Below are 21,705 nucleotides of genomic sequence, written 5' to 3'. Positions count from 1 at the left end.
ATCGACTGTCCAGTCTGTGAAGTGGCCAAATCTCTCAAGGGAAAACTGAAGGATACTCTTGCCAGGGCCACTTCCTTCTCCTCTGCACCAGGTAGAAGCCAGGAAACAGAATCATCTGCTGTATGTACTTTATTTGTAAATAGGGTCCCTGCAGATATAACTAGTTAAGAAGAGCCAAGGTGGGCCTCAAATCCAACATGACTGGCATCCTTACAAAAGGGAGACATTTGGACACACACATGCAATCAAGAAGAACACATGTGAAGGTTGAAGTGCTGCTTCCCAAGCAAGGAATTCCCAGCAGCAGAAGAGGACCTGAAATAAATAGTCCTTCCCAAGCACCTTCAGGAGAGCAGGGCCCCGCCCACACCTGGATGCTTGCACTTGTAGTCTCTCAAAATATGGGATAATGCATTTCTGGCATGTAAGCCACTCAATTTATGGTACTTTGTTATGGCAGCCCTAGGAAACTATACACGCAGGATTTGCTTTTCTGTTTGCCCTGTACTCACCAGTTTATTCATTTAAGTGCATTTACTGAGGTTCCACTCCATGACTAAGCCCTGGACAGGAAGATGAAGAAGACCACACACATACACACACACACACACACACACACACACACAAAATGCAAGCTGCTGGAGACAAAAGTGCCCGTAACAGGATTTTTATTGCACTTCATGAAACACATGCCTCCCACCCATCACCTCAAACCCCTCTGAGAATTCTGACTCAGCAGGTCTGGGGTGAGAAGAGTTTGTGTACCCCTAAATGTTCCATGGTGGCTTTTAATATCCAGCTCCTCAGCAAATTCTGTTGGAGCTTTCTAACACTTTTCACATCATGGCACACAGCCAGTGATAATGTGTACCATTCACTGAATTAAAGTAGAGGTAATCTGGCAACGTCTATGTGGGAAGAAAATAAATTTGGTGACAAGAAAAAATTTTCCTTCTTTATATCACATTATTTGGATAAGAAAAATACTGGCAAAATACGAGGCAATGAATTTTGAAAACAAATATTCCAAACATAATCTTTTCAAATCACTGAATTTAAGAAGTTTACCAAGGGAGTCCTACGACTCATGTTCAATTTGAACTGTTGTAACTTTTTGAATGACTTTAAAAAAATGTCCAATGCTTTAACACAGAGACAGTCATGAATGTGTGGTGCAGACACACGGGAAACTCATTCATGGCTCATAGTTAGGAAGCTCTTGATTATGTTATGCTATCCCAGTTTTTAATTTGGGGTAGAACAAAAATTCACAGGCTGAAAAGATGCAGCCACAGCCTGTATCCTGTTACAGTGAAATCCCAAGCCAAATGTTAAATAGAAAGCTGATCTTGACACAACTCGGAGACATGTGACTTCTAGAAAGTTTAAGTTAGCAAACAAAGTGAACAAGCGGCCCTGCATGGGAAGCCTGGCAGCCAGAAAAGAAGGTTTACAAAAGGGATTTTTCAAAGGCTCAGCTTTCTGCGCCATAGAGGTGGAGTCTAAGAACTTGCCCTGGGTTCTGTAGGTACACAGCAATGGAATGCCAGAAAATTCCTGTAAGGAGTTGGTGAGAAGCCAACACAACTCAGACTAAGCCAGTTTCCTCAGTAACAAGGCTGTATTTAGAGAAATGTCAAGTTAATTCCAATAAGACTGTCAATGCAACTTTTATGTTATTCTATTATCTATACTTTCAAGACCAAACTAGGCTTTTTCAATAAAGCATGACTTAATAACTAGAAGCCTTCATTACTATCAGGCATAGACCAAACTAAAATAATAATAATCAACATCATCTTGGGTTTTGGTATAAATGTTCACATATAAATGTTCACACAAAATAAGTCTAATAATCTATGACCTGACCCTCAGAAAGATAACAGAAGTTTTTGCTGTTATGTGCTTGATAGAAACCTGAAGTATTTATAGTTCTATTAATCTAAACTTTCATATTTTTGAGCACGGCCTGCATCAAGAAATATTATTTCAACCAGCATACCTAAATGTATAAAACTAAAAAGTGTTTCACAAAGCATTCTTCTCTAATTCTTTCCTCTCTTTATCTTTCTCTCTCTTTCCTGGTGCTAAGGACTAAACCGAGGGCCCCTCACATGCTAAGCATGCACTCTACCACTGAGCCACACCCTCTGCCCATTCTCTCATTTAAGAAAAAAACACTTAAAAATTAATACTGTAATGATCACAAATTGATTTACAACCTATTACCAGGTTTGCAGTTAAGGGGGAAAAAAAAGACTATAATCAGAAAAATACTAGTTAGCTAAATTATAATATATGGGCAGAGCAAAACACTACACAGTCATGTGTTAGTTCTCATTGATATGACAAAATACCTGATAGAATGAACTTAAAAGGAGGTTTAGCTCATGATTTCAGAGGCTTCAGTCCATGGTGGCCTGGGCCTGTGAAGGCAGAGAATGTCATGGTGGGAGCACAGGGCAATTGGGAAGCAAAGAGAATCAGGAAGAGACGGGGTCCCTCTATTCACCTCAAGTGCACACTCCTAAAGACCTAACTTCTCCCACTAGGCCCCACTTCCTAAAGAGCCTTCAACACATGAGCCTTTGGGGGACAAACAAGATCCAAACTATAGTAAGCCATTAAAAAGAATGAGGCAGCTTTATTCCTACCGACAAGGAATGATTTTCAAGAAAGATAAACAAAAGAAGACTAATTTTAAAATTTTAGATTTAACTTTCTCATGATGCTCAACCTTTTTTCTCTTCTCTTTGCCAATATGACAAGCAAAATCACAAAAATAGAATTTCCTAAAAGTCGCTACCATAAACACAATCTGGAGAGCTTTCGTAGCAAATGCGTGAGTAGCAATTTCCAAAAAGGTGGCCTGGGGAGCACACTTTGGGAACCACTTCTACAGTGGCAGAGGCCAGACCAGAACTACTATCATCGCAGTAGTACGGGCATACCCAGAACTTCACAGTCTTCTGAGCTCACCAAGGGGACCTCCATTTAAAATGAAGACCTCGGCAAGCAAGGCACAGTGGTATATATCTGTAATCCCAGTGGCTTGGAAAGCTGAGGCAGGAGGATTGCAAGTTCAAGGCCAGCCTCAGCAACATAGAGAGATCCTGTCTCAAAAAATAAAACAGGCTGGAGATGTAACTTAATGGTTAAGCGCACCTGGGATCAAGCCCTGGTTCCAAAAAACAAAACAAACAACAACAACAAAAAAAAAAGAGATTTAGCAACATCAACCTCCCAGAGTCCGAAGTAAGCTGTAAAAAGCTGCAGAGGTGGTGAATCCACAAGTACTTCCCAAACACACAATGATCCCTTCTGCTGACTCCCATTTTCAGCTCCTAGCACAGAGGACACCAGTAAGAAACCAAGTGTAGAAATTGACCCAGCTATTCCTCTCCTCAGACTATACCCAAAGGACTTAAAAACAGCATACTACAGGGACATAACAGCCACATCAATATTTATAGTAGCACAATTCACAATAGCTAAACTGTGGAGCCAACCTAGATGTCCTTCAGTGGATGAATGGATTAAAAAAGTGGCATATATACACAATGGAATATTACTCAGCAACAAAAGAGAACAAAACCATGGCATTTGCAGGTAAATGGATGGCACCGGAGAAGATAATGCTAAATGAAGTTAGCCAAACCCCCCCAAAACAAATGCCAAATGTTTTCTCTGATATAAGAAGGTTGACTCATAGTGGAGTAGGGAGGGAGAGCATGGAAGGATTAAATGAATTCTAGAAAGGGAAGAGGGGTGGGAGGGTAAGGAAGGGGGCAGGGGATTAGCAAGGATGGTGGAATGTGATGGTGTCATTATCCAAAGTATATGTATGAAGACTTGAATTGGGTGTCAACATACTTTATATACAAACAGAGATATGAAAATTGTGGTCTACTTGTGTATTAAGAATTGATGGAAAAAAAGTACATGTGTAAAGTCATAAATTGGTGTGAACATACTTTACATAAAGAGATATGAAAAATTGTGCCCCATATGTTTAATAAGAATTATAATGCATTCCACTGGGTCTGTATTTAAAAAATAAAAATCAGTAAAAGAGAAAGACAGAAAGAACGATAGAAAGAAAGGAAGGAAGGAAGGAAGGAAGGAAGGAAGGAAGGAAGGAAGGAAGGAAGGAAGGAAGGAAGGAAGGAAGGAAGGAAGGAAGGAGGGAGGGAGGGAGGGAAGACAGACCCACCCTGGTGCTCGTCTGAAGTTGCTTGCTGTATTTGCCTCTCAGAGCCATAGTCAATCTCTGCAGGCCACCCAGAACCCTGCTATTCCACAGAGCCCCTTTGTGAGATTTCAAAGAGGGTCCTCTTCTGGGTAGGAATGCAATCCAGCAAAGAGTGCTGGGTGTGGCCAGCAGGAAGCAGGGTGAATGTCAGCACTCCCACCTGCAGAAAGACAACTGTGTTGGGACTTAGGAGAGTTTTCAGTCCCCACCTTTGCTCCAACCAGCTGTTAGGATCACTGTGTGCCACTCTGATCTGCAATCTCTGAGAGACATAGTGAAGAGTCTTGTCTTACCTTTTGGGTCTAGCCTCATCTCCCACACCTTGCACCTCCTTCCCCACACCCCAGAAATCACCAGGCCTTCTCAGTGATGCCTCTGGCCTTACTTATCATGCTGTCCTCACCTGGAAACCATCTTGCTTGGCTCATTCAGGTCCTTCAGTTTCAGTTCAGGGCTGTTTCTTTCTGGTTAGGCCCTCCTAACCAGAAAGGTGGGTACCGCTGCTAGCCATCACCTTGAACATGCACACCAGTTGTTACATTATGCCATTCTTGGGCAGTATGTGTCTTGGGGAGGCACTGCAGGACTGGTCTGGGGAGGAAGTTCCACTGATGGCACAGCCCTGGGTACACAACATGCTCAGTATTCACTGAGAAATGAGTGAGTGAAGGACTCTAGCTGAGCCCTCTAGCAGTCCCTGAATGTCATGCCCTATCGAGGAGGAAGAACATTATGTTTTCCCAGCCTTAAGAGCTACAGACAGACCCTGTTAAGTGTGAGAGAAAATAACAGTATCCTTAAAAGGAACTTAAGAGCATATTCTCATCAATGCAGCCAGACTTACCTTTAAAAACACAAGCTGGGTCATGTTGATTGCTTTATTATCTGTCTCTGCTACTAAAAGGTAAATTTCAGGAGGCCAGAATTGATTCACTCATTGTGAAAGCCCAGCACCTAAAGTAGTACCTGGCGCCTGTGAGGTACTCGGTCAAAAGTTACTGAATGATGGAACAAAGGAACTAACAATAATCTTATGGAGATGAAAGTCACTGAGAGTGGGGATCAAGAGAAGGGGAAGAACTTGGAACGGGTTCTGCATTGGTAGGTGTGTTTACAAATTATTCATAGTCACTAATCAGCGTTCCTAAGCCTCATTCCCTGGGATGCAGACAGTACTCTCCTCCCAATTTTAAGATAAGGAAACTCAAATTCAAGGTTACCCAGGGAAACAGCTTGGTGTTCAGTGCTTAGCCCCTGGCTTGTAATAAGGATGAAATTGAAGATATTGCTGAAAGATATTTCAAAATGATTGAAATACTAAAGGAAATAAAAAAGTTGGGGGCATGGGACCAAGAAAGCTTTAAACACATTCTCAGCACACTGCATCAAAAGAGAAATAGACCGCTCTGTCTGCAATGGTAAATTCTCAGTGTGTGTACACTGCATTATTCAGTCATCAATTTTCTGGCCCTGAAAGGCAGACATTTGCAGGAAACAATGAGAGCTCCAGAGTCTCCAGTCCTGCCTGCCAATCAGTAGTGACACCACTCTGTCACCAGGAGGCTGGGGCTCCACAAGGCCAGAGTACAGGGTTTTTACAGAGCAACTGGAAAGAGAATATAAAACACTAACCCAATAAGAATTGAATCAAACAAGCAATAGACTGACATAAAAAAATATATATATAATATATATATATATATATATATATAATCACAATTTAATTATAGTATAATCATCTAGCAGCAAATATGATCATTTATATTACAAATGAGACTTGAAATTTTTGTTTTTAAAAGGGATGAAACATGGACAGATGGATAAAGATACCTCATTTTTCTATTTCAGGCTTTTTCAATCAAAATTAAATTTGTTGAAAAATGGCACTTGATTTCTCAGAATTATTACGCATGTTCCAAGAAGGGCAAGGAAAACATAAATGTTGATGAAACATAAAAATTAATGTTGGGGGCTGGGGTGGTGGCTCAGTGGCGGAGCGCTTGTCTAGCACATGTGAGGCACAGGTTTCGATCCTCAGCACCACATATAAACAAACAAACAAATAAATACAGGTATTAAAAAGTTAATTTTGATGGGTCTTCTTCGGTTTGCTTTCTACTTGGTTTGACTAATAAAATCCCTCTCCTCTCTTCTGTTCTAAAAATTACTTCCCACTAAAACGCTGAAATACATTCAATCCTGCAAGGAGGACAGAAGTCACAGGGAGTTGGGATTACTTCTGAATGGAGAATGAAGTTGTCAAGAAAGCTTCCATGCTTGATCCGCTGTAAACCTGAGCCATGTTTCCAGCAAGTTGGAAGGACCAAGGAAATGGTAACTAAAATGTCCTGAGCCCTGAAAGGTCAATGAGAAAAGGCTTACACGTTTAATCTTTGCTTTTCCAGGTACCACAGCCATAATAGTGGGAGGTCAGACCTCCCAGAATACTGGAGGTAAATATGAAAACACACCTGAGCACATATTGAAATGAGACCAGGAGAATGCAAAGCTAGGATAAAGTCCACCCCAACCCTGCTGCTTAACCAACAATTACTTAATCTTAATCCTAAGTAAAGCCAGAAGCATTTTTAAACATTTAGCAAGCACAGTGGTTTCTTGTATCCGACAAATAAGAAAATAAAATGGTTTGGTAATAATTCATCTTCAAAGGAGCAATAAAAGTGAGTGGAAGCTCTTTCCATATCAATTTAGCTTTATTCAGAAAGAATTTATATAAAGTAAAGTTTATCTATTTTTTATGTTTTATTAGTGTATTACTGTTATATATAACGGTGGGTTCATTTTGACATTCATACATTCATGTAACATATTTGTCCCATTTTAAACCCCAGTACTCCCCCTAAAATAGACCTACTTTAAAGTGTGTGTATAGTTTGATGAGATGGGTAGTCACCACATAATACAAAAACTGGACTTTCATATTACCCCCAAAACTTTCTCTTGTGTCTCTTTGAAGACAATCCCTCTCTCCCATTCCAGGATCCTGACAACCACTGCTCTGTTTTCTGTCCCTAGTCTTACTTTTTCTAGAATTTCATATAAACAAAAATCATACTGCATATAGCTCTTGTGCCTGGCTTCTTTCACTCAGTCTCATGGCTTTGAGATTCATGCATATTGCAATGTGGCTGAGTTGATTGTTCCTCTGTATTGCTGGGCAGTATTCCGTTTCTCCACATTAATTATATATTCTTCCTAGAAGCCCTAAGACAAGCTCTGTTAATATTCTAAATGCTATTTCTTGACTTTCCTTGGTTTTTTCCTTTGTAGAAATGTCAACATGGCTTCATTCATTTGGTCAGGTACAAAAATAACAGCTGTTAGGAGGGCCACGCCAGGCAAGCCAATAAAAATTTAATTGAAAAATACAGAAAAGAAGCCAACAGACAAGAGGCCAAGATCTTAATGAAAGCTCTACTATAAAAGACTGGATCAATACTAAATTAAAGAAGGCCATTTCTCCACTGATCAATTGATCACTAAGTATTTTGTTATAGGGAACAGTGACATACCTAATAGTAATATCAACGGTCCACTGTGAGGGGTAAAAGAGATACCCCATGGTACTTGAAGTTCCAGTATCTTCAGGTGTTTTGTATAAGTGAATTTTCATATATCTTAAATTTATCTTATAGAGTGCCTTAAGTACTAATTAAGTCCTAAAAAAGCACTAATTCTATGCCTTATTAAACAGAGTCTACTGAACATAATTAAACATTTACTTGATACAGAATCATTATAAACAATCTGACTCTTAAACAGAGATATCCTTGGGGGATTGTTGTGTCTGTCAGACTAGTCTCCCTATTCTAAAGGCCTACTCTTTTAATTTAAAAATAGAAGCTCCCATCTTCTTCCTATAATGTTAACTGTCTCTTTTCATAGTGTTAGTATGACCTTTCTTCTAGCCTACTATTTGTCCTTTAAACATTTTTTATAATTATAAAATGTACCCATCATATAGAAACATTCAAAGAATATATATCTAAGTCCTCACCCTCCAACTCAACAACTGTTCACATTTAAATGTATTTGTTCCCCATCATTTTTTCTCTACCAAGCCAGGTATTTTGGTTTGTTTCTTTTACTTATGAAAGTTAGTTAGCTATCTTGCCAGGCATAATACAGAATATAATACTAGAGAAAATAAATCTGTATTATCCAGATATGGTGGCTGCTTGGTATCATCAGAGTGAGATCCTCCAAAAAGTTTCCTTCCTTCCTCAATTCAAAACACATTTATCTACTTCCCACTTAGGAGAGGTCTTTTTTTTTTTTTTTTTTTTTTTTAATTAAAACAGCAAGGTGGGCTGGAGCTGTGGCTCAGTGGAAGAGTGCTTGCCTTGCATGGGTGAGGCACTGGGTTTGATCCTCAGCATCACATAAGAATGATTAAATAAATAAAGATATTGTTTCCATTTACAACTAAAAACAAACAAACAAACAAACAAAACCCAGCAAGGCAAGATCGCTGCCCTCACTAAGCTTATCAACTAGCCAGAGAAGCAAGCTCACTGACCTTGAAATAGCCAGACAGCAAACAAGACATCCACACTTGATCCAGAGTACACTAGGACGTGAGCAGCTCAGCCTGTAGGAAGAAGGCCTCCTGATGGTTCCCAGTCAGAGGACTTTGTGGATAGGGAAGGTCTGTCCCTCCTAATCACCCACTTATTAAATTGCCCCATCATTCACAAAGATATGTTACCCCATTTTTTTTTTCCTGATTCAAAGTTAAGTGGGCAAAATACCAGCTTTTTCTTTCCTGACATTAAGCACTGTCACTGTCATTTTGACAGGCACCCTTGCTTGGAGTACCAGGAAGTCACGTGCGTGCTGGGTGGCATAGCCTGTAACCAGCCTCCTTCTTCACCTAGCCTAAGCTCTCCCATGGGAGCAGTGAACCAGGCAACTATACCCACTTCCTTGCTCTGTCAACAAATGCCCAAGAAGCCTCTTTTTTCTTAATGCCTATCAGACTGGAAAAAGTGCCAAAGAAGTTTGACGCCACTGTCAAGAAAAATGCCCATGGAGAAAGAAAGGGCTGCAGTGCATCTATTTTTTTCCTTCTTCTTCCTTCTTCTGAAGATCAAAACAATCAGTCAGGCCAAGGCAAGCAAGCAGAAAGTTCTGGGTCACACTCACATGTCCCTGCCCCACTCCTCAGTCCTCAGATATATGGGGTCTTGTCTTTTGGGACTACTGCAAATCCACCTTGGCATGCCTCCCTCACTGATGAGTTTCTTGGAGTAAGAAACAGGGAGAAGAATTTAGTTGGCAAGAGAGCTGGAGTAAAGTAGCAAAGGGAAGGCTTAAACTCATGGGTTCAAATAAATCCCCGCACAAGCACACATTTTCTTTCAGTTTGAATCAATGGGGGAGGGGGAGTTCACTTATCTTTAAACCTTAGGTCTGTACAAAAGGAATGGATCTGCTGAACATGTGATATGGCAAAGAGCTAAATTATTACTGTATAATTTACTTGGTCTTAGCAGGCACCTCATTTTCTCCCCATTGTCCATTTTCTTATTCCATTGTCTTTTCCACATTCTTTCCCCTGATGGAATAAACATACTGCTATTAACAGTCTTACAATGTTGATTGAAAAAGTCCCTTCTGGCAGCAACCTCTGCCTAGACTGCTGGAGCAAACAAAGTGCCCAGTGTGATCTGCAAGAAGAGGCAGTTCACACTGCAGGGGTTTACCTTTCTCCATGCTGTTGCCAGGAGCACCTCGAGAAACGTTCTCTGGCTCCTTACGGGGAAGGTCTTCTAAAGAGAACTGCTCAAGGAACCTTCTAGGCGTTTTAGGAGAGGAAATCGGACAATGGTGTAAGTGGACTGAGCCTTTCCCTAGAGGGGACGATTGATCGATCATCCTTCCTGGTGGAGAGGCAGGTCCAGAAAGCATAGCACAGTAATGCTTAAACAAATCTTGGCAGAATCTGTCATCCTGCCAAAGGGTCCATGAAGAGCAAAGTTACCCCAGAAATAGCTGGAGACTGCGGATAATTCGGCACAGCTGGCCTTCCAGAGCTGCTGCTGAACTTTCGGACTTCACAAAGCAAGACATAAAAGAAAAGTAATGCCTCAAGGAAGAGTCCAGAAAAAAAGATGTCTGCTATTTCATTTCATAAAACAGTGGCTTAATGCACCTGCTCAAAAAAAGATATCATCTCAAAATGAGAGACACAAATGACACACTTAAACTCGAAAAAACATTTCAAGGTGTCTATTCTGTTCCTGGTTTCACTGCAGACCTGGGAAGTGCGGCCATGATCTGGCACCAGTCTGCCCTTTGGGGCCTTATTACTGTAACGAATAAGGGGCTTTCCATCCCCTAAGACACCAAGCAACTTGCCCAAGCTTCACAGTGGGGTGAAATTAGGAATTGCTCAGATGGGACTCTGTGTGGTTGCAAAGCCCACCTGCTTCTGGTGCTACAGGCCAACTGGCCTCCAGGCCCCCCACAAAGGACTGACAATGGAAGGAGTCTGCAATGGAGGTCCAAAATTCCACAAGTCATTTAGGTGTCTAGGCTGAATGTGAAGCACACTCACAAACTATTTTAAAGTGTGTGGATTCAACATAGAAAGCCAGGAAAATTTTCACATAGGAAGAATGTATGCTAGAAGCAAAAAATGTTTTGTTATGAGAGTCATATAAAAAGCACAATACAAATTAGATATAATAATCTAATAAATAATGAAAACAAAATAAGACTGAAAGAAAATACGTCCAACAATTAACAGTAGTAGCCTTTGGCAGGGGTCATTATGAATTGTTTCTTTATGGTTCTCTATGTCTTCTAAATTTCCTATAATTTGTTTTCATGTTTTTTATATCCTCTACATTTTGTGGGTAGGTACCAGGGATTGAACTCAGGGGCACTCGACCACTGAGCCACATCCCCAACCCTTTTTTGTATTTTATTTAGAGACAGGGTCTCACTGAGTTGCTTAGCACCTCGCTTTTGCTGAGGCTGGCTTTGAACTCGCAACCCTCCCATCTCAGCCTCCCAAGCCGCTGGGATTACAAGCATGCACCAACACGCCTGGCTTGTATCTTCTACATTTTGTACAATATTCTCAAAACCAGAAGATAAATATTTTTAGGTTTAGAAGTTTGAGAGTCGAAACTGAATTTTTTTAAAATCCTGAATTTTGAAATTATTATAAACTCCCATAATTCAGTCCAGATTTGTAATAATAGTCTTTACAAGAAAAAGAAATAGCTGTGGCTCATGTTGATATATGCTTATTAGTTTTTTCCTTTCTGCTTTAGTATACCTACCATAATATGATTTTACTTATAGATTACCCAGAACAAACTAGCCGGCTCATGTCTCTGTGCAGTTTTATTCTGACATGATAAAGTAGGAGTATCAATCCTGTTTAATTATTTTGTCATGCTGAAGTAAAATTCATCCAGATCTGTTCATGAATCAGATGTTCTCTTCCACTTAAGAAGAAAGAAAGAAAGAAGGGAAGAAATAAAAAGAACAACAACAACAACTGCATGTCAACCTTTAAAAATAAAGGTAAACTTGGCTAACTGGATTTGGCAGTTTCACGAGATGGTTGCTGTACTTTCTGCATACAGGATTTTTCTGTATCTAACCTCTCCAACAATTTCACAAAGATTTTCCTGAATATTTAAAAGTCCTAAAAGTATGAGTCAAAATAAGGGACTTGATTCATCACTCGTGAAACCTAAATCTAGTTCCTGGTGTAAGTAAGTTGGACCCTGAACCGTGGACACCCCAGCCAGGGCTACCCTGCTGCACTGACCACCTGTTGGCAAACCCTTCCCCTCCAAAGCCTCACTGCATTCTTCTAATACTAACTAAAGGCTTCCTCTATCTGTCCAAGACCTATTTATTAGCTTTTCCTATCAGCCACTGGCCATATAAGCGATAAGCGAATTCTGATTTACTGCTTCTTTGTACAAGAGAAAGAAAACAATTTTAAAAACCGACTCAGGAAATGTAAGAATAATAAGATTAAATGTGGCCAATTAATGAAAAACAGCAGATGAGGGCATAGTGATTGAAGGAAGGGTTACAGATAAAAGAAAAGGAAGAAGGCAGAAAGCTTGAAAAGGGGAGACAGAAAAATGACAGGGCAGAAAAGCCCAAAAAGATACACAGATAAAGAGACACAAACATATATAGGAAGATATACAAGAGATACAAAGATACATTTGAATTTAAAATGTTTTTTCGTAGCCATTATGACTAAATTTTAAAAAACCTGGGTTGTATTTTTTTCTTCAAAAGGCACAGAGCAGTAATATGTAGTTTCTTCATTTCTAAGAAGAATTTTTAGAATTTATAAATCATATAAAAAGGCTGGTTGAACAGTCTGAGTAATTTCCAACTTCCAGAGGCCAATTTCCAGTTCATTACAATTTTCCTTTTGATTGAGAAGCAAAGATGGAGAAAAATACTTGCACAGAGAACAGACTCCCTCCAACCAGAATTGTGGCCAGGTCAATCCCCAGCCTCCCAAAAAATAAAAGAGAAGGAAACCTGACCTGCAGTGCAAGCCTTAGCTGCCCTTCCATTCATGCACTTACCTGCAGGGACTCTCCCTTCCCACCTTGTGTAGGCACCCACTCCCATGCTGGCTCTTCCCTGGAAGCCAAGTACAGGCTGCTCTTCCCACAGGCCTGTGCCTTGGCTGACTAAGTCACCAGTGCTGGAAATGTCTGTCCTTCTCTATCTTCTGACTTCACTTTGCCTTCTAGATCCTGCTCAATGGTTGCCCTCAAGTTTGGCCTTCTACCACATTCCCCATGCTTCCACCCCTCACTGCTCCTGGACTTCAGCCCTCTTAGCAGCATGGGGACACTGTACCTTCCAAGGACACTTTGCCATCCTCATCTTTGAACACACAGTTCCCAATACTATGGGCTCTTAGAAAATGTTTGCTGAAGTGAAATTAATTAAATGGAAACAAGAGGCTCTTTTGCAAACAAGGAAAGCATCATTTTTACACTTAAAAAAAAATGGCAACAATGGAGGTGTTTTGTTTTTGTTGTTGTTTCTGTTTTGTAAATTTCTTTTCCCTAAGACTGTATTCAGGTCATGATTTTTAAAAAGTGAGTGATTTTTTTTTTTCTAGTGGGGAAATTTTCATTATTAACAACCAGTCTGAGCCAGCACGGGGACACCATCTGTAATCCCAGCTACTTACTACTCATGAGGCCGAGGCAGGAGGATTACAAATTCAAGATCAGCCTGGGCAATTTGGACCCTATTTCTAAAAAGCGCTTGGGATGTAGCTCAATAGAAGAGTTTTTGCCTAGCATGGGCAAGACCCTGAATTTTGATCCTTAGCAGTGAAACAAAACAACAATCAATTTGCTTTTATTTTTTTAGATTATAATAAAAGGCAAGAAAAAGGAATGGGGGCAGAGGAGGCAGGAACTGGTGAGTTGTAGGTAAGGACACCAGGAAATCCCATCTGAGGCAAACCTGGCCCGTTGTAATCTCCATTCTGTCACTGTTTCCCTCTGTCTTCATCCTCTACAGCCCCACTGAACAAATCTACTCCCTCTTCCTTCCCAGGCCTCCTCAAATCTAAACCTGTGCTCTCATTGCCAGTCTCTCTCATCCTCATTTCAGGCTTCCAGAGCCTTCATTTCTTGACAGTTCTTCTTCAGAGACTGGTCTGATTATATGTGACAACCAGCATTGATGTGGTCTGGCAATGGCCATGGTGGGGCTGCCACTCCCCATAGTCAGGACCCTATTTTTCAAGGGAGATTTGGGTGTGGGGGGGGTCTGAAACAATGTTAGCTAACCCTGAGTATGTAAGGAACCAAAAGCCCAGAAAACTTGTGCAAACCACATGATTCTCTCCTGCCTTCCACCTGCCATCCACCTGTCTCCCAGTCCCCCTCAAAACAATTATCTTAAGAATATAAGGCCCATTGAAACTTCAGAACAATAAAAGGAAGAACACGGGGAACACTGGGAATTCTCAGTGCCCAGTTGCTTTCTTTATGAGATGAAGAAGCATATTAATAAGAGACACTAACATAGGATCCCTAAGATTTTCATGACTGTTGTCCCCTTGCCATTCCCCAACTCGAAAATACTTGGCCTGTCTAAGGGGAAATCCTCAAAGTGCAGAAGATCTTTGGCTACCATCCCATAAGTTTGCCCCACACAATCAGAGCTGTCCAACAAGAGAAGAAAACAGAATGGACCTAAAAAAAAGAGTTGATATGGCCTTAGTTATTACAATGTTCAGATAGGGCAGAAGGCCATTTGTCAGTGTCCTTACGGAAGTCTTCAGTAGGGAGAGTAATAGATTTGAATCCACTAATGGACCTTTGGGTATTTAAGGTTTGATAGTCATATACCCCTCCATGATCCTCTGGGCAGACGTATCTTCCATTTCCAATTCTTTGGTCCCCTCGAGTGAGTAGAGAACTCCAACACTCAACCAACAAACCAAACCACATTTACCAAATGCCTCTGAGAGACTGTCATTGTGTCATCCCAGGTAAAAATGATCCTTCACGTTCCATGTCCAAATGCATCCTCTGCTTGTATCTTGTTAATCTACCATTGGGGCAACTTTAGAATTTTGTTGACAACAGTAAAACCATTATCTATAATTTCCCATTCCTCCCTATCACTTATTAATTACAGTTCTTAATTCCTCAGCTTCAAGACTTTGGTAACATCAATGACTATACGTTTGTTTATTCAGTTTCTAACTAAGGTGAAGTGTACATCTTGAAATAAGGGGGATTTCTATAGTAGAAGAAAATAAAGGCCTTTTCTCCACAAAACAACTATAGTCCCAATAGACAAAATATACTTGGGAGAGCAAGAGGCAAAATATTTTCAAAAGAAAAGGTTAAAAGTAAATTCAGTAATCTATTTGCAAATGTTATCTGCCCTTGTTCACTAAAACTAAAAATAAAATTGGCCTGCAGTTTACTAAATTTGGTTGCAAGTGCTTTTCCCACCAAACCACTCTGCAATCGCATCAATCACTAATAAAAATGATTGGCGGGGGTGGGGGGTGGGGGTGGAATGGAGGCTGTAGTAAAAATACACTGTACATGTTCTAAAATGTCTGATGAAACAGGAAGGTTCAATTCTTGTTTCAACTATTTTAGCACCTTCTCATTTTACTCAATTTCAGGGCATTAAAGAGACTGGGGAGTTGTGCAGAATATGAGGAGAACTTATTTTGAGAGAAGATTAAAACTGGCCCAGTCATAAGCTGTCTTCAGTTACTGTATACATCAGTCAAACTGAATAACTCACTCTCAGCTGCTCTCAATCAGCAGGGCTCTGGAAGAACATATCACTCTTCTCATGGAGGCACAAGTCCATTAGTTACCAAAACATGCTGCCAGAGGCACACGGTTTTCACTCTTCTCCTACAAAGCGTGTTTTAGTTTTTCAGGCAAGAGGAGAAATTGAGAAGGGAAATGAGTAATATTGGACCCTCTTCCAGCTCTCTGGCCTGCAATAAGTAATACTTTCTTCCCCTTTCAGAGTTAATCAGCAAAGGCGCTGAACACAGTGAGCGGGGCCTGGCTGTTCGTGGCCAGGCAACAGCTAGAGCCTCCACCTAAGCTCTGAATTATCACAATAAGAAATGACCATGCAGAGGAGACCAAGAAAAACAACCACATCTAGGTTGTGATAACCCAAAGGGCTGTGTGTGTGTGTACACAGGAAACACACAAAAAATTACCACTTGGGTTCAAATTCTAATGCTTCCTCTTCCTGGGTATAAGATCTTGCACACATACACCATTTTTTATATGTAGAATAATAGTAAGGATACTTGCCTCGTAAAGTGGCTGCGAGATAATACACAAGCAAATACAGGGATTACCCAAAGCATGCTGACTGGTATATACGGATATATTCTTGACAGATCCAGTGTTCATTCAACCCAAATTGAAGCTGCCTGGTACTTAATGGCTGCCAAGGGCCATGCAACAATATACTTAAACACCAAATCGCCTAAACCTTGGCTGGAATCATTGGTTCTTAACCAAGTCTTCACTCATAAAAGGTTCTATGGGCTCTGTTTACTTTGGATGGAAATCAAGTGTCTATTTTCCTCGGGATCTGAAAGTCACTGGGTCAAGGTTGCTATGGCCCCTTTTCACACAGAGGAATCCATCAAGGACTGAGGGCGTCCTGTTTAGTGGTAGTCTTCTGGCCAATTTCATGGGGAGTCACTTTGTGGCTTTGGCAGAGTCTGCCACTGACTACTGGAATAAATCTGGAGCCCAAATATGTTTTTTTTTTTTATTTTGACTTGTGTACATTTTCTGAATACAAAAGACTATTGATAAGGAGTTGAGGCAAGAGGAGAAAGTGTTTGTTGATTTCCCTGAAAGCACAAAATGTTCATTCAGAGAAGGGAAAGGAAGGGACCATTTGCTCATGATAGTTTTGAATTAATGCTACTTTTTCTACAGCAGTGATTCTCAAGTGTGTGACAGAAGTGTCTGGGAGCCTGTTAAAAATAAATTGCTGGGACTCACCCCCAAAGTTTCTCATTTTGTAGTTCCGGGGCAAGAGGACACTGTATAGAGCACATGCATTTTAACACAGTCCCAGGAGATGCTGATGCTGTTTGTCTGGGGACCACGCTTTGAGAACCACAGCTCTGTTGCCTCACTAACTGTAAGAAGATTTAGTTCAGACCCTAGAACTTAGTACACCATCAAACAAAGAGGGGGTAATCGTTCTCATTAGACATTTGTTGAATGAATGCATGAAGGATAAGAAAATTCCTCCATCAATACACTTCCCATGTTTTCACATCAGATTCCTACTACATAGAATCCAAGATAATTTTCAATATTCTTCAATCAACCACAATGGACATCAAGGTGGAAAAAGACTATAGCATGTACACATATGTGTACACACACACACACACACACACACACACACACATACACACTCCTGTGGTGGTCCCTTAAATATGCCCCAACATTCTTTCTCTCTTTTGTCCTTTTATCAATAAAATCTCCGAGTTCAGTTGGGCAACTGGCTGCCTGAAGGCTGAAGAGTAGATAAGGTTAAGAGGGCCAGTTTCAACCATGGAGTCAGGGCCATGTCCTAGTGCAGAGAAGGCTAACGTCTGTGAAATTCCAGACAGTAAACATTTCTGTCTTTGCAGGTCATATTATCTCTATCTCAACTATTAAACTATGATTGTAGTGCAAAAGTAGCCACAGATTATATCAACATAAATAAGAGTGACTGTGTTCCAATAAAACTTTTGGAAATTTGAGTTACATATAATGTTCACATATTAGAAAACTTCTTTACATCATCTGAAAATATATGTGGTGGCCATACAGAAACAGGGGATAGTCCAGATTTGGTCAACAGGCCATAATGTGCCAACTCTTCATCCTAAAAAAGATGAGGAAGCAGTAGTATGGAAGAAACCTGTCCTTAGACAGTTTTGTGAGGTACCATCTACTCTAAGCCTTCTGCCAGAGAGGAACTTTTCTCTTCTATGAAATATTGTACTTCAGAGTCCCTGTTAATGAAGCTTAGCATGTAAGTACAACTGATATACCTACCTACACAAAACCACATTTTGGTGTGAGATGGTCTAAGCTATTAGGATTGTTTAAAATAACAAAAAAGGCAAGGAATAGAAAAGTCTCCTTTTGTAAATCCCCAACATAAGCTTAAACTCCACACGGTCACCTCCCAACCCTCTCAGGTACAAAACTGATAGTAATAAATGCCTATGATGATTGCTACAGTTGACACTGCCCAATATCTGCCCCCCAACTTATTCCTTCATGGCAGAACCCTGGACTATGTGCCTTCGGAAGACACTTCTCAGCCTTCCTAAACTTGACTTGAGAGCAGTCTAGTGAAAGAGGAAGCCACACTAAAACACACACACACACACACACACACACACACACACACACACACACACACAACTTGCTAATGCTGCCTACATCTCACCCCAAAACCAGGGCCCAAAAGGGAATAAGAGAAAGTAAACAGCCTCCCATTCAAATAGAGGTGGCCAGTGGACTATAAGTAAGAGATGGAGCTTCCCAGAGAACCCTTTGGCCCTTTATGCCCTTACTTTTGGAAGCTGGGTAATTAGGAGTATGAAGAAGAGCTCTTGGGTCTGTGAAGTAAAGACAAAAAGAGAACAGCAGAGATCTCAGTCCAAGCACACATTCTGGCCACTGAAAAAAGAGCAACAAGTCAAATCCAGTATTCTTTTACCTTAACTACTAGAGCAGCCAGTGCAATTCCAACCCCCCCATGTTTAATTTGGGGTGTATATGAGTCAGAATTGCACTGGCTATCCGTAAAAATAAGCAAAGATAATACCCACATTCATAGGGCACAGAGCTCAGAGATGGAGACAATGTCAGCTCTAAAGGAGCTAAACAATACATTGAGTCAAGGTGATGGTCTTGTAGGGTGATTTTAGGAAAGCCAGCTTTATGCCACAAGGTCCTTGCATCATCAATTTACCCTGATGCTACCATATTTCCCAATTGATCCTCTGTAGGTAGACCCTGATGTGGATCTGGACTGAACTTAACAGCATCAGTGATGACCAAGAAGGCCTTCGTTTGGGTCTCTACTAATGGCTTCAGGCTCTGCACCAGCCTTCCTGGGCTGAAAGCCAGTCAGGGGTCACAACATCCCTAGGCCCAGTCCCTGGCATCTGGGAAACATTAATACACTGGGCTGGGAGTCCTTGCCCTCAAGGACACACCTTCTGGTGGGGAAGACAGACACACAAAAAACAGACAAATAGGAGAACAAGATAACTTCGGAAGAAGTAAATGCTATGAAAAGATATAACTAGGTAATGTGATAGGAGACTAGGTGATGGGGGGCAGGAGAGAGTGAACTGCTATGCAGGCTGGTTTTGGAAAGGTAGGGGTCTCTCCTGATGAGATTCACAGGCATAACTGAGGGTGGTGTTGACGGGTTGGTAGGAACCCTCTGTGCATCTTCACAAATTTTCTATAAAAGTAAAATTGTTTTAAAAATTTTAAATTTATTTTTCAAGAATCTAAAGAGGAGAATATTGGGGCTGGGGATGTGGCTCAAGCGGTAGCGCGCTCGCCTGGCATGCGTGCGGCCCGGGTTCGATCCTCAGCACCACATACCAACAAAGATGTTGTGTCCGCCGAGAACTAAAAAATAAATATTAAAAATTCTCTCTCTCGCTCTCACTCACTCTCTTCTCTCTCACTCTCTTCTCTCTCTCTTCTCTCTCTCACTCTCTAAAAAAAAAAAAAAAAAGAGGAGAATATGACACACATGGAACAGGAGCAAAGGTCTGAGCCCTACACAATGCTGGTTGAATTCCTGGGGAGGACAGTGAGTGGCTGGAGGACCTCAGAGGGCAAGCGGGGCGCTGAGACCTGCAGGCCATAGACAGGCCCCATCTTCTGTTTTTGGTACAGGGACACTTGCAAGCAGAATGGCTTGATGTGACTGACATTTCGAAAGACCCTCTTGCTGCTACAAGGAGGAGCTCTAAGATGGTGCAGGCAGAGCAGGGAGACCCATTAGGAGGCAGCACTAGATGATGGTGGCTTGAGTCCACGTCTCTAGGCTCCTCACACTCCACCGCTGCTGTAGGATTTGGTGATGCCTGATGAATTTCATTTGTCAAGGTATCCAGACAGCCCATTACACTGCACACTGCCCTAAAACTGGATGCCTTTCTCAGGTTTCATTCCTAATGCCTAAAAGTGGTTTTTTTTTTTTTTAATTCATCCAAAGCCCTGATCCTCCTCATAAATAAAAACATAATCAGGCGATGAGGGCTCTGAATTTTAAAAGTTCTTTTGGGTTAGGTTGTAATAACTTAAGAACAGCTACTTCGTGAGTTTGGTTTTGCTCACAATAGCAAAAAGGAGAATTTAACAAAATGATGGGGTGATCCTGCCCCAGAGATGTGAAAACTGGTTCTAGGTCAGGGTGAGAATTTCACTCTATATGTATAGGACAGATACATATATGGTACACAAAGTGATATACAATATAACATAGTATTAAAATTTTGTGGGAAGGGTTCAAATATGCATGAGGAAAGACATAATTTAAATAAAAGGTTGAGAAAATCTGGTTTGAATAAACATCCCACATACAGCATAACAAAGCCCCCCACCCTCTCTATCCCTGCTTTCCTTTTCTTCCCAGCACTTACCACTACCTTTAACCAAACATCTATGTTTTGCTTTTGTACTTGATTCTCTAGCCCATCTAGAAGGTAGGATCTATGAGAGTGTTGTGTGCAGCCCTATCCCCTGCACTTAATAGTGCATTGCACATGTTGGGTGAGCCTTGTGGTGTAAATGGAGGCCTTGGACTATATGTAATCAAGGGTTCTTTCTGCTATAAAATTCTCTGATACTTAGATGGCCTGTATAGCATAGTTAGCTACAAAGCATCATTTGCAATTCATCCCAGGAGGCCATTCCTTGCATACCAGGAGCATCTCATCAGGAGGTGGCTCCCTATTTATGACCCCCACCCCCAAGGCCAGCTGTGTTTTAGGAAGATTCCTAAGTATTTATCAAAGCAGCCACTTGGTCAGACACCAGCTTCGAGCTGCATCAGGTGACAATGAAAAGAATACAGGCTTCCTAAAACCATCAGCAGGATGTGGACGCTCTCCAGCTCACCTTCCAATTGTCAAGAGGGAGGCAGTGAATTATTTGGGAGTTGTGTTTTCATTCTGGCTTGTGACAAGAAAGGTTTGTGAATTATCTATACACAGCCACAGGTATGAAACCATAACATTTTTCAGGTTTGGGATAAACCAGAAATCATCCATTCCTATAGCAGAGTGTAGTTGTAGATCTTGAAGTCAAAGGTTGAACTCTGATTTCCTTCTAGTGAGTGAAAATGCGGCAAGTTATTTTGCCACTCTGTAGATCAGCTTCCTCATCTATAAATTGGGGAAAATAATCGGTGCACCCCGTAAGTGAATTCATTCATGTGAAGCAGTTAGAACTGTGATGGCACCTGGCACACTATAGGCATTAAAAAATGTCAGCCACTACCATTATCTTCCACCATTAGGTTTTTACATAGCAATTTTAAACTTGAAAATCTTAATATAAGAAAAGCTTACTCATATGGAATACACTTTGCTATGGGGTTATATAGGGGGTTCTATAGAAGCCACAGAGGCCCAAGAACATTCCTGGAAAAATCCAGTGACTTGGCCAAATGTACATGAGAATTCTAGGCTCCAGTACTGGCCTCTAGTGACCTGTCAGCATGTGCCTCCCCCTATCAGGAAAGAGCAGACTCTGTAGGAATGGGGCCCCCCTGCTGTCATAGGAATGACACCCAGAAAACAGTGCACAAAGCAGTGACCTTCACTGAGAGTCACAGAGGTCACCATGGCCCGCAGTGCAAAG

At 41.1% G+C, this 21,705-nt stretch overlaps 1 protein-coding gene across 3 annotated transcripts in view; it reads right to left on the bottom strand.

The window, feature by feature from the left end:
* Jazf1 (JAZF zinc finger 1) overlaps positions 1–21,705 on the bottom strand; it is a 327,034-nt gene that overhangs the window by 284,454 nt on the left and 20,875 nt on the right. Inside the window, exon 1 of one of the 3 annotated variants that reach the window (XM_078039926.1) lies at positions 12,850–12,873. The exons of the other annotated variants lie outside the window; for them this stretch is intronic. The gene's annotated coding sequence lies outside the window, so the exon portion shown is untranslated. Of the gene's footprint in view, positions 1–12,849; positions 12,874–21,705 lie in introns of those variants that run through there. 3 annotated transcript variants of the gene reach the window in all.

The sequence above is a fragment of the Ictidomys tridecemlineatus genome, chromosome 2 (genome assembly GCF_052094955.1).
Source record: "Ictidomys tridecemlineatus isolate mIctTri1 chromosome 2, mIctTri1.hap1, whole genome shotgun sequence".
NCBI lineage: Eukaryota > Metazoa > Chordata > Mammalia > Rodentia > Sciuridae > Ictidomys > Ictidomys tridecemlineatus.
Note: the sequence above shows the minus strand (reverse complement) of the source record. Positions and strands in the feature narration are given on the sequence as shown.